This window comes from Pinus tabuliformis, chromosome 3_1 (assembly GCF_031772625.1).
Source record: "Pinus tabuliformis cultivar Carrire ecotype Pingquan chromosome 3_1, CPIR1, whole genome shotgun sequence".
In the NCBI taxonomy this organism is placed as follows: Eukaryota; Viridiplantae; Streptophyta; class Pinopsida; order Pinales; family Pinaceae; genus Pinus; species Pinus tabuliformis.
The window spans coordinates 797,959,780-797,971,587 of NC_142301.1; the positions used below are offsets into that span (position 1 = coordinate 797,959,780).

At 35.0% G+C, this 11,808-nt stretch overlaps 1 pseudogene; it reads right to left on the reverse strand.

Moving 5' to 3' along the window:
• Positions 1-769: 769 nt before the first annotated feature.
• LOC149189846 (uncharacterized) lies at positions 770-5,041 on the reverse strand (annotated as a pseudogene).
• Positions 5,042-11,808: the final 6,767 nt, after the last annotated feature.

Below are 11,808 nucleotides of genomic sequence, written 5' to 3' on the forward strand. Positions count from 1 at the left end.
AAATAGGTTAGGGAAAACAAGTTGAAGGAAGAGCCTATAATGGGTAGTTTTGCTTTGAGCTCAGAAATGATATTCAAGCCCAAAATCCACAAAGGGATACAAACAATGAAATTATGAAATCCAAAATAGAGCTATAGCCTATATTATGATACTGTTGGAGGAGCTTTGCACACGTGTGTGTCGAACCCTCTCTATTAGGAAGTTGGCTACCTAGAGATAGAACCAAGATATAAACTACTTTTTTTCTCCAACAATTTTCTCATTAAGGAAATTGTTGGAGAAACAACAAGAGGAGCTACATCCATCACTAGCAACTTCAAGACACACTTGCAACATAAAACAACTAGAATATCTTTACTCTTTCTCAAAAAATTAATCTCCTCCTAAGCCATAATTCAACATACAAAAGTTACAAATTGAAATCAATACAATGGAAAAGAAGAAAAAGGAGAAAATGAATTGCAATAAAGTCCAAGATGTTTTTAATCGAGATAAATGATACCCTAAGACACAGAGTTAAACATTGTATAACACAAATAGCTACCAAAAAAGAACGGAAAAACTGAGAGCAACTTATTCCAGTGAGAGTAGCTTATTCCACTGTTGAGCTTCATCTATACTACCTCAGTCAATTTGTCGAGGTTTTTGAAATCCACTGATAACCACTTCATCAAAATAAGAAATGGAAACCAACATCGTAAACATTGGCTTAGCTCGACGGCAGACAGCTCCCCCTCAAGGGGACTGACTTGAAAAATTTAAAAAGTGATTACTTGGTCTGACTTTAAATACTTTTCATTTATTTTTTTCAAGTTGTGCATATGCATCTTGCTTACCTATTTGACTCAATGCCTTCATCAACTTTGTCATATTTTCAATAGGTAATTGCACTTCTCTGGAAATTGCCTCCATAGAATACTTTATTGCTTCTAATGATCTTCTTGGGTCACAAAATCAATCAATTAATATAGCAGCACAATCTGATTTTGGGAAAATGACCTTTTGTATAATGTGTTTCGACATCATTACAACCATATATGGATCACCTGCTTCAAGGTACATTTTTATTGGCATAACATAATTATCATAGAGAGGACAAAATTCATTCTTAGTCATTTCTCAAAAAATGCTTGATCCCTCCTCCACCTTTTTTTCATCCCTCATCCACCTTGCGGGCAGTGATAAAGGCCTTCAAAATTGGTATTGTAAGACTTAAAATCAGGAAATACACCATTAAAAACCATCTCATCCAACAAAAGGACAACAAAATCTACTTGGATTGGGATTGCACTGCAAGAATAAGTGGGAAAATCAAGGACAATACCATTTTCCCTCATAAACTCCTGAATTCCATAAGCATCCTTCATGTTCTTAACCTGGTAAAGGATTTGCAGTGTATTTCAGCAGAAGGCCAGATTGGGAAAACACTTCCTATTACTCATCATGGCCAGATACCTTGGTGCCTCTTGAAATCAAGAGCCATTGACCAGAATGCTCAAGAAGGCATTATAAGTTGATATGTTGTTCGACAACCATCTGATGCGGCTGACCATTTCTCCAAAGGTAATTATAGCATTAGTCACACCGTCGAAGATCTCCCATCCCTCTAGTAGCAACACATATGTGTCAGTATCCAGGGTGATCCTCACCTTCATTCTATCGAGCAATTCCACTGCTGCTTTCACCTGCTTGTGCCTGCACAAAGCACTGTGAAGACAATTTAGTTCTTAGTCTTTTTTAAAAATCTTGTTGGGAAACGATTAGTCATCCTAGAAGGGAAAAATGGAGGCCTTTGGCCATTTTAATCTTAAATAAGTGTGCAGGCAGTCTCAGCGTCACACATTTTGGAATCCATGATCGTACATTATTCCTTCCCTTTAGAAATGGGGTGTCAAATGCAGTGTGAACAACATGGTGTTTTGTTTTCCATGAATGACTGAATTAATGCATGCATGCAGCCTTCTCTTGTACTGATCATCCCATAAGTGCACTCACATCCCTCCACCACACCAAACACTGTGATGGTCACTCAATACTCTCCCTCTTCAATACCAAATTCATGATCCTCTCACTTTTTATGGCCAATCGAAGTGATACATTAAACGTTTCTTTTGGTATTGTCACTCCTAAACAACAAATTCATGGTTCTCATACTTTTTATTATCTGAATCAAATCGATATATTTGTGGTTCTCATACTTTCTATTATCTAAATGGAATCGATATATTAATCGTTTGATTTATGTATTCTAAATGTTTCATTTTTCAGTGATCTCTGTTGGATTTATAATTGGTTTGGCCCTTTACCAGTTTATAGATCTTAATTATCAGACTTCAAATCCACTTCCCAAACCAAGTGTTGTGACAATTCAATCCATCCGAAAGAGAGGGAAGCTCCCAAACTCACCAAAGCTAGATCGAAAAAACCCAGGGCAAGGGTTAACAAAAGAACAATTCAAAGGAAGTACGATTGTATTTTTTACAATCCAACCATAGTGAGAGAAAATAAACCCCCAACTAAGGTGAAACAATTAGAACGAAAAAATGATAGAAATATGCAGACAAAGGAAGGTTAGAAATGTTTTTTTTGTTATTTACGAGCATCCACTGAGGGGTCCAAACTTGGCTCTTTGGGGGCTCGAGGCGGCAGTGGCGAGTGAAACAAGGCTTCATCGATGGGGGCACCATGGAATTCCTTAAGGAAGAATAAAATGATAATGGATCAAGGGTATTGTGCAATGGAGCTTCCATTTTAGATGACAGATTAGGGTTATTGTGTAATGAAACATCCATTTAGATGAAGGATTAGGATTACTGTGCAATGGCAGCTGCTGCTCATGAGAGATAAACTTCAATGAAAACAAGTATTGGGGTTACAAGAGTTTATGTACCTGCTTCAGACGAAATCCCGCATTCTGGGTTTCGAACTTGTTGATGCCTCTAAAATCACTGCATCAACATTGGGGAAAACCACCCAGTCCGAACCTTAGTACAACTACTTTTCTGTTTGGTGTGGTGGCTCTGATTGGATGTAATGGGACCAATTTCCCAGTGATATATGAGTTGATAGGTGATTGGTTTATAATGTATACTCGAAAGTGATAAGTGTTTTATTCTACAATGCAAAAATATACAAATATAACTGATCTATCCCGTGTATTCTTTTAACAACACGATTTTTGATTGTTTCTATTAAACAAATAACCATAAAGATGACTTATTCATAAAATAGAAATATGCATTCATATGATGATTACTTTGTTTAAGTAGTTAAACAAAGTAATAATAAAAACATTATTGCATTGATCATAATATATATCATTGACATATATATCCAAATGATAACAATTCTAAAACATTCAGAAATGACAAGCTAAAGAATTGCTTGAAAAACATATATATATATATCTATATATATATATATATATATATATATATATATATATATATATATATATATATATATATATATATATATATATATATATATATATATATATATATATATATATATATATATATATAAAATAGCAATGTTGAGAAATGTTCATTCACATAGATAAATAAGAAAAAGATAGAGATAATAGTATTGTATGCATTTGAATTCTCCCAATGTAAACAACATCCAGATTCTGCTTTTCTATTTGAGAACACCCTCAAAAGATGCAATAGTGAAAATCTTATAACAACCTCTTTGACAAAAATGTAGAACTTTGGTCCAACTTTTGATATAAAAATATATTAGAAGTACAGTAGTGCAACTCCCAAGTCAAGTTTTTAATACAAATTTAGGACCCTTTCTAAATACATGAAAGGGTATTTAAATACTAAAAATAAAAACAAACTATCAATAAAAATCTCTATGCACTGGTCTAACAGTAGACATATAAATCTAGGATTTATCATGAAAATAGTGGTGTTGTAGCGGTTGAATGAATTCATTGTATTGAATTCTTTTCCTGTGACTGCAACTGACAGATTGCAAGAATAGGCTAGATTTCTGGAGGCTGACTCATCTTGGAATGTAGTTGAGTTGTATAGGTGGCATCGAAGAGTTGGGAGATCATGTAGTTGATTGCATCTGAAAGACATTTCATGGTGATCTGTTGGCTATGTGGCTTGACAAGGACAAACTAGAATGTTTCCCATGTCAAGATTTGGATTCGTCCAATCTGTTTTTCCTTGTGCGCCAGCTCTTGTTTCCAATGTTGCTCCAACAACTTTGCTTTTGGGAGTTTACCTGGAGAGTAATCGGTGATCAAATTAGACATATGCAAACTGTTATTTATCAATTCGATCAGACCATTCATTGCAGCTTTGCATCTATAAGTTGCTCTTTCAGCTTTCATTAACTGGGACTCCCATTCAGAAAACAAGATTTCCTTATGTGATTCTTGTATTCTTGGCAGATTGGCAGCCATTCCTTCTTTGGAATCTTGCCAGGATAGAAAATTGGTTAACCTTTCATCTGCCTTATCTAATTCAAGTCTAGCATCTACTGCCTTTTCAATCATTGATGTAGAGATATCACATAAGGGGTTGGCCAATGATATATTGCGGCAAAGAATATCCAACTGTCAGGACAAGGCTTTGGTTATTTCCAAAGCTTCTATTCTGAATTCACTTACCTGTGGATAACCCTTGTACCTTTCTATCTGTTCTTTCATTTGTGCAATTTGTTCCTCCTTTGCCTTCTTTTCTTGCTCACTTAACATCTGAAGCTTGCTCAATTCTTGAGACAACTCCTGTTGTTTATGGAGAGTCTGCTCATCAATCCTCTACTTTTCCAGTTTCAACTGCTCTTTTAATTGTTCATTTTTCTGCCTTTGTTCTATCAACTGCTTTTCAAGCTAATTGATCTTTTGTTGTTGCTCTGCCGACTACACCTCAAGTTGGGTAATCATTTGATCCTTTTCCCTCATCATATGGCTAAGCTTTATGGCTTTCTCCATTGTCATCACTGTGTAAGCTCCTGCAAACTGAGATATCTTTGTTAAATCCTCGGAGGGATCGACTTCTTCTTTCCATACCACATTCATCATTTATGCCTGAGGAGTTAAAAGAGGACTTTGATCAATTTTCCTCTTCTTCCTCTGTCTTTTAACTATAGCCCTGTGCTTCGAACTGTAGAAGACGTCGAGAGGTGGTATTTCTTCAATTTCTAGCACAATCTCATAAGTGGGATTCTTGGGAATAATCTCTATGTCCTGTTGAATTCTGGGTAGGCCGCTTGTTCCTTCAATCAGAACTGTAATAACTTTTGGCTTCTGCATTGTAGGCATTTTTGGTGTAGTGAGCTCTTGGGATTTATTCGAGTTATTGATGATTGAGTCGAACTACTCCCGATCCTTGATTAACTTAGGATCAATATGAATATTCATATCAAGGGGCTCACTAGTTCCTTGTTGTGTCTACTCCCTTTCTGGGGTCCCTTTCTTTTCAAGAGTCTTTTCAATAATTTTCTCTTCAAAGTGGCCTTCCGATTGCACCATAGAGGTAGTATTTAACAAGTCCAGAGGTAACGTTTCTAATCTTTGTGTCCTGAACTTGTAAAATTCCTCTAGTCCCTTCGCTCCCAATTTGATTTTTTCCAGTCGTTTCACCTGAGAAAATACCTCAGCTGAAGCAAACAAATCATCATAACTATCCTTCTCATGTTCAAACTTGGCGATTTTGGCATGAGAAGTGACATTGTAGGCAACAGATTTAGGATCATACTGCCTTTTTGGGATGATTTCTAAATTTAACATTTTTATTTTCTCGGCTTCCTTCTCTGCATGTTTGAAGTCATGCAATGTGAAAGCTCCATATCGGAGGGGGAAAGAAGGCCACATATGATTTAAGATTTCTTTATGTTCTTTGACATCCATTCTACTGTTATCTGATATGCCAATTCTCTAGCAAGTAACTTATCAGGTATGTATAAGGGAAGGACATGAGGGTTAGTAGTGCTACCGAAAAGTCTGATGTAGGTGAACTTTTCTTCACCAAACCAACTATCAATTGTAGTTAGCTTCCTCGGACAACCTAGGAGCGGGTTTATTGAATATCGCATAATACACGAGGAGGATGAAACCATGAAAGATTTTATAAACATGATTTTTGTAATGGTCTTTCCAAAATTCCTTATGATAGACATGAATGGGGTTCGAGTCCTGTGGAGTCCATTTCCATCCTAGAATGAGATATTCAGAATTAAAACAGATAGTGTCCATAATATAAGCACTCATATAAAATGGGGGTATTACCCGGGTAGTCACGAACTTGTTTTTCCTATAATCAAGTATTTGGTTGGCCATTTTATCAGACAAAATGGTCACCCAATCCATGATAAAGGAATTAATTGCAGCCTCCATTAATGGTACCATCTCTATAGAAAATTTGGCAGAATCATGGACTCCAAAGAGTCTGCACATCATTGCACCAGCATAACAATAAGGAGATGCCAATGAGTCTACGGAGTACATACCTGATGATTCATGCTTGTGTTTGGTCGGAAAATGCCTCCATTGTCTAATAGGGTTTGATTTGATGGCATTTTCTTTGGCGAAAGCCTCCAAAAATGCTTTGTTATATCGCTTCTCCGGTTCAGGCAAATGGTACATTTTTTTGATATCTTCTGCTCTGAACGACCCAAACATTCTTCCATTAGCCATAAAGAAAGTTCTGTCTGTGATATTGATGCTTTCAATAACCCATCTAACCAAGTCATTATAGGGTAAAACTTTGGCGCAGGCTACTATTCTATGAAGATACGAGCAGGCCAAATCCTTAAGAGTATACTCTGATTTGTTCGTGGAATCCGTCGTTGCTACTTCTTCGGTATCTTCCAGATCCTTGGCTTCCAACAAATTGTAGATACTCTCCCATGAAGCTTTGCCTAGACCGAGGCAAGTAGTATCTAATATCAAGACCTTCTTCACTGGTTCCTCTTTGGCTACGACAGGGGCCTTTGGTTTCTTTGATTTCTTTGTCATTTTAGTTGGATTCATCAACTCAGACTTGCTCTACAAAGGAAACAAAAGAATGTAACAAAGAAAAACCCGTTCAAAGCCAATTCAGAATAAAAAGATTAATGGTAGTTCAAGCGTGATAAGTAATACAAAATCAGATATTACCACGGATGAAATCCTTGAATGATTGAACCTTAACTGCTCTATTAATGACTTCTGTAACCGCCAATCGTAATACTTAAATGTCATAATGATATGTCACATCACACATATTAGTAGCAGTCATTTAAAATAGATCTCTTGGCTTTTCCGATCAACGATTAGAAAAAATCACATATCGCAGATTGGGAGGTTTAAAGGTTAAGCTTAAGTTGTTTCCATACATAGTTACAATTGCGATAAAGGTGAGAGTTATCATGAGGAGGTGGGATAATCAACAAATCCTTTGTTTTTCGTTTATTATTGTTTTAAGGCTTAAACCCGTAAACATACGTTTAACAACCTTTTATCTAAAAGCGCACTTTTCCTTTATGAAATCGCATCGGCAGGTTCCAAAGGGGCTTTTGTTATGTGTTTCATGGTATCTATGATGGCCGATTGTGATTGCATTATCGCATCAGGAGTTTGGCATAGAACTTTGGAATGTTTCATTGTAGACTTGCGATTTGCGCTTTTTGATAGCTTTATCGGATCGATGATTACTAGTGAAAGCTTTAAGTTTATCATTTAAACCAAGAGTGCGATACATATTCTTTTATTTTTTTCTTTATGAAAGGGTTTTGTTTAATATCTAAATCAGATCGGACCTTTTCATAAGAAATTTCATGTGTTGTGTGGATTTACAAAATATGTGATTGTTATTGAATTATTGATTTTATCTAATTCCTAAAAAGGGGACCCATTTTTTGCTAAAGTTTTGGGTAAAATTTTTGAAATGGGGAGGGTTGTTGTATAGCACAATAATTGGCGATTAACTGGGAGAAACAGTTATCTCTGAGAAGGTAATGCAATATCTACAACTTTCTAAATTTGGAAACCATTGAGGATAAAGAAAACAATCTAAGAATAGTTAGATAAGAATTAATTCTGAATAGAATGAAAAGTTACTTTGTAATTCCTTTTCCAATCCTAAAAATAAAAACATTCTAGGTTTATTTAAGCTTTGATTGGTTGGTATAAATAAAGAAGGGGGCTTCTCCAACTTGTCTTTTAAGTTTACTCTATTGTCACAGGTAGTGCCTCTGCTGCCAGCAGACGTTTATAGTCTCGACAAGGTTACCTTTTAACCATTTAATCATTCATTGTCCCATCCATCTAAGAGTATAACTTTTGAAAGATAATTCAAAAAGATATGTTTACACATATTTTTTCCTTTTTATCTTTTCTATTCTTTTTATTTCTTTAAAAGATAAAAAGCCATTGTCCTGGTTTGGTGGCCAACTATTGGCAATGCCACTAGTTGTAATTAAACTGAACAAGCTGGCTCGTGATGAGACCCCTTGTCTTATGATTATAAGCCATTATTTTGTTTTGATATGCAGTATTGGTAATGTCAGTTTAATTAGTTTCCTATGATCATGGTAATCAGGCTCATGATGAGACCTCTTATCTTTTATATCAGACATATTTTAGAATTACACTCTGAAAAATCATAAACTTATTGGATGGGGTGAATGATTTTCTCCTTAAGAGTATGGATGACAATTTTAGAGTTGTAGATGCTAAGTTTGGAAAAGTCTTTACTTTTGACAAATAACCTCTCTTGGCTCTTTAAAACTTTGAATGATTTACAGTATTTTCAAGGGTTGTGAAGGTTTTACAAATCTAAAAGAGGTTCTCAGAGTTTTATTTTTAACTAACTTTCTAGAACTGCGGTCTACTCCTTAAAGGTTTCCATCTATCGAAAGTAAGTATTTACAATATTTCCTTAAATAACTTTCAAATAGTAAAAGGTCAATGGAAGACTATTTACAACCTTATTTCCTAAAAATAAAAATTCAAACAAACAAAATTGCATAATGAATATTTACAAGTAAGAAGGGGTTACCTCCTTAAGTAAAGAATTTTTTCAAGATAAGCCCATTGACAGGAAGAGAATCTCTCTTTCCTGATAGATCTTGCAATATGAATGTTGATGAGCCTATCTTCTCAATGATTTGAAACGGTCCAAGCCACATCTTTTGAAATTTAGTGTGTTTTCCTTTATCTTCATGTGCTTTGTCCCATTTCAAAACAAGATCACCAATTTGTAAAAAATTTGGGCTGGTAGAATTTGTATCAAAAGAAGATTTAATAATCTGTTGATGTTTTGCATGTGTAATTCTGGATTTTTCCCTTTCTTCTTCTAATTTAAGGATTTGATCATATCTTAATTGAATAGAAGAGGAGGGGTTTTCTTCAATAAATTGCACTAGGGCTAGAGATGGGAGTGCTAAGTTTGTTGGTATCACAGCTTCTTTCCCATACACTAAGTTGAATGGAGAAGTACCTATTGAGGCCTTTTGTGTTATGCAGTCTGCCCATAATGCAAATATCAAATACTTGTGCCAATTCTTTTGATTTTGGTCAACAGTTCTCTTAATAATCTTGATAAGATTTTTGTTGGTTGATTCTGCTAAACCATTACCCTGGGGATAGTAGTTTGCAGAATATTTCAATTTAAATCCTCTTTTAAGAGCAAATTCAAGTATGGTATTTCCATAAAAATAAGATGCATTATAAAAAATGAGAGCATTAGGTACACCAAACCTGGTAATGATGAATTGATCGATGAATTCGATGATTGCATCAGAGTTGGCTACCTTCAAAGGAATTGCTTCTACCCACTTTGTGAAGTAATCTGTGGTTGTAAAGATATATCTGTGCTGCTTGGAAGAATGTGGAACAATCTCTCCTATGATGTCCAGTCCCCATTGTTCAAATAGTTGTTCAATTTGCAAAGGAAAGAATGGTTTCCTTTGTCTTCCACTGGCCATTTGGAAAATTTTGCATTTCCTTACATAGTCATGGGCATCTTTGAATAAAGTGGGCCAATAATATCCAGCATGTATTATCTTGTGAGATGTTGTATCACCTCCAAAATGTCCACCTGCTGGACCATCATGTAATTCCTACAACACCTTTTGTGCTTCAGTTTTTTCAAAGCATCTTAACAAAACCGAATCATAATTCCTTCTAAATAACACATCATCAATGATTTCGAAGTGTTTTTCTTTCAACCTCAAGGCACATTTTTTTTTGTAAGAGAGATTAGGAGGAGCATATCCATTTTTTAAATAAAAGACCAGATCTGCATATTGAGATTCAGAGTTCATGATACTTATCTTGTTTATTTGAAGAGAATTGTCTGAATCTTCATGTTCTGGAATGTTAGAAGCTCTTGCTAACAACCTGCAAAAACCTTGACCTCTAACAATTTTTGCTGGTTTAATATCTAAATCGTATTCTTGTAATGTTGTAACCCAGTTGGCTCTCTTCTCTCCCACTTCCCTTTGGACTAGTAATTGTCTCACTACCGAGAATGGGACTATTACTTTTGTATGAGTCTTTAGGAGGAATGGCCTAAAGTGTTTAATAGATTTGAACACAGTGAAAGCTTGCTTTTCTACTTCGGAATAATTAAGTTCAGCACCTTGTAGATTAGAACTAAAAAAGGATATGGGTGCTTCAACTTGCTGATCATTGATTTGTGTTAACACAGCTGCATAGGAAGTTTCGGATGCTAAAGTATACAAAATAAAATGATTAGAAAAATTTGGAGTGTTCAATGTAGGAGCATTAATGATCGCCTATTTGATTGAATCAAAGGCTTCCTTTTCGTTATGCCCCCATTTGAACATTGAATTTTTCTTAATCATGGTCTATAAAGGTAAAACAATTTGTGAAAAATTAGGAACAAATCTTTTTACAAAATTTATTTGACCTAAAAATGATTGCATTTATATCATATTGTGTGGAAGAGGAATATCAGAAATCTCCTTGATTCTTTTTAGATCAATATAAATGTCATCTTTAGATACGATAAACCCTAAGAGTTCACCTTCATCAAGAGCGAAGAATGATTTCTTGGGATTTAATGAAATCCCATACCTTTTACAACATTCAAAGATTTGTTCCAAATCATGTAAATAAATCGCTCTTTTCTTGGAGAAGACAGTTATGTCGTCTAAATAGACAACAAATGACTTATTAATCAAACCCTTGAATGCTATATCCATTGCTCTTTGGAAGGTAGCTCCAGCATTAATCAAACCAAAAGGCATTTTCTAGTAGGCATATGTTCCCCATTTGGTTTTGAAGGTAGTCTTTAGTCTGTCATTTGAGTGCACCAATATTTGGTTATATCTAGAAAAACCATCCAAAAAGGACATTAATTCAGAACCAACAACTGAATGAAGAGTTTGTTCCATTGTTGGTAGTGGGAAATTATCCTTTTGGCTTGCCTTATTAAGATTTTTGAAATCAATGCAGATCCTAATATCACCATTTTTCTTTCTAACAGGTACTAAGTTAGAAACCCATTTTGAATGTCTAACTGGGAAAATTATCTTAGCCTTTAAGAGTTTATTCAACTCTGCTTTGATCTGACTTTCTAGATTCGGATGCATTTTCCTTAGTTTTTGCTGCATAGGTTTCTCTTCAGAAATCATTGGAATTGTGTGTTGTATGATAGAAGTATCATACGTTTTTAGATCATCATAATTCCAAGCGAAAACATTTTTATATTTATTCAACAATCTGATAAAGGCAAATCTTTCTTCTGGAGTGAGCCCTAGTCCCAGATTAATATTTTGTGGTTTGGCCTCAGTGCCAAGATTTATTAATTCAAACCTCAAAGTAGAACTTTGGAGTTTTGA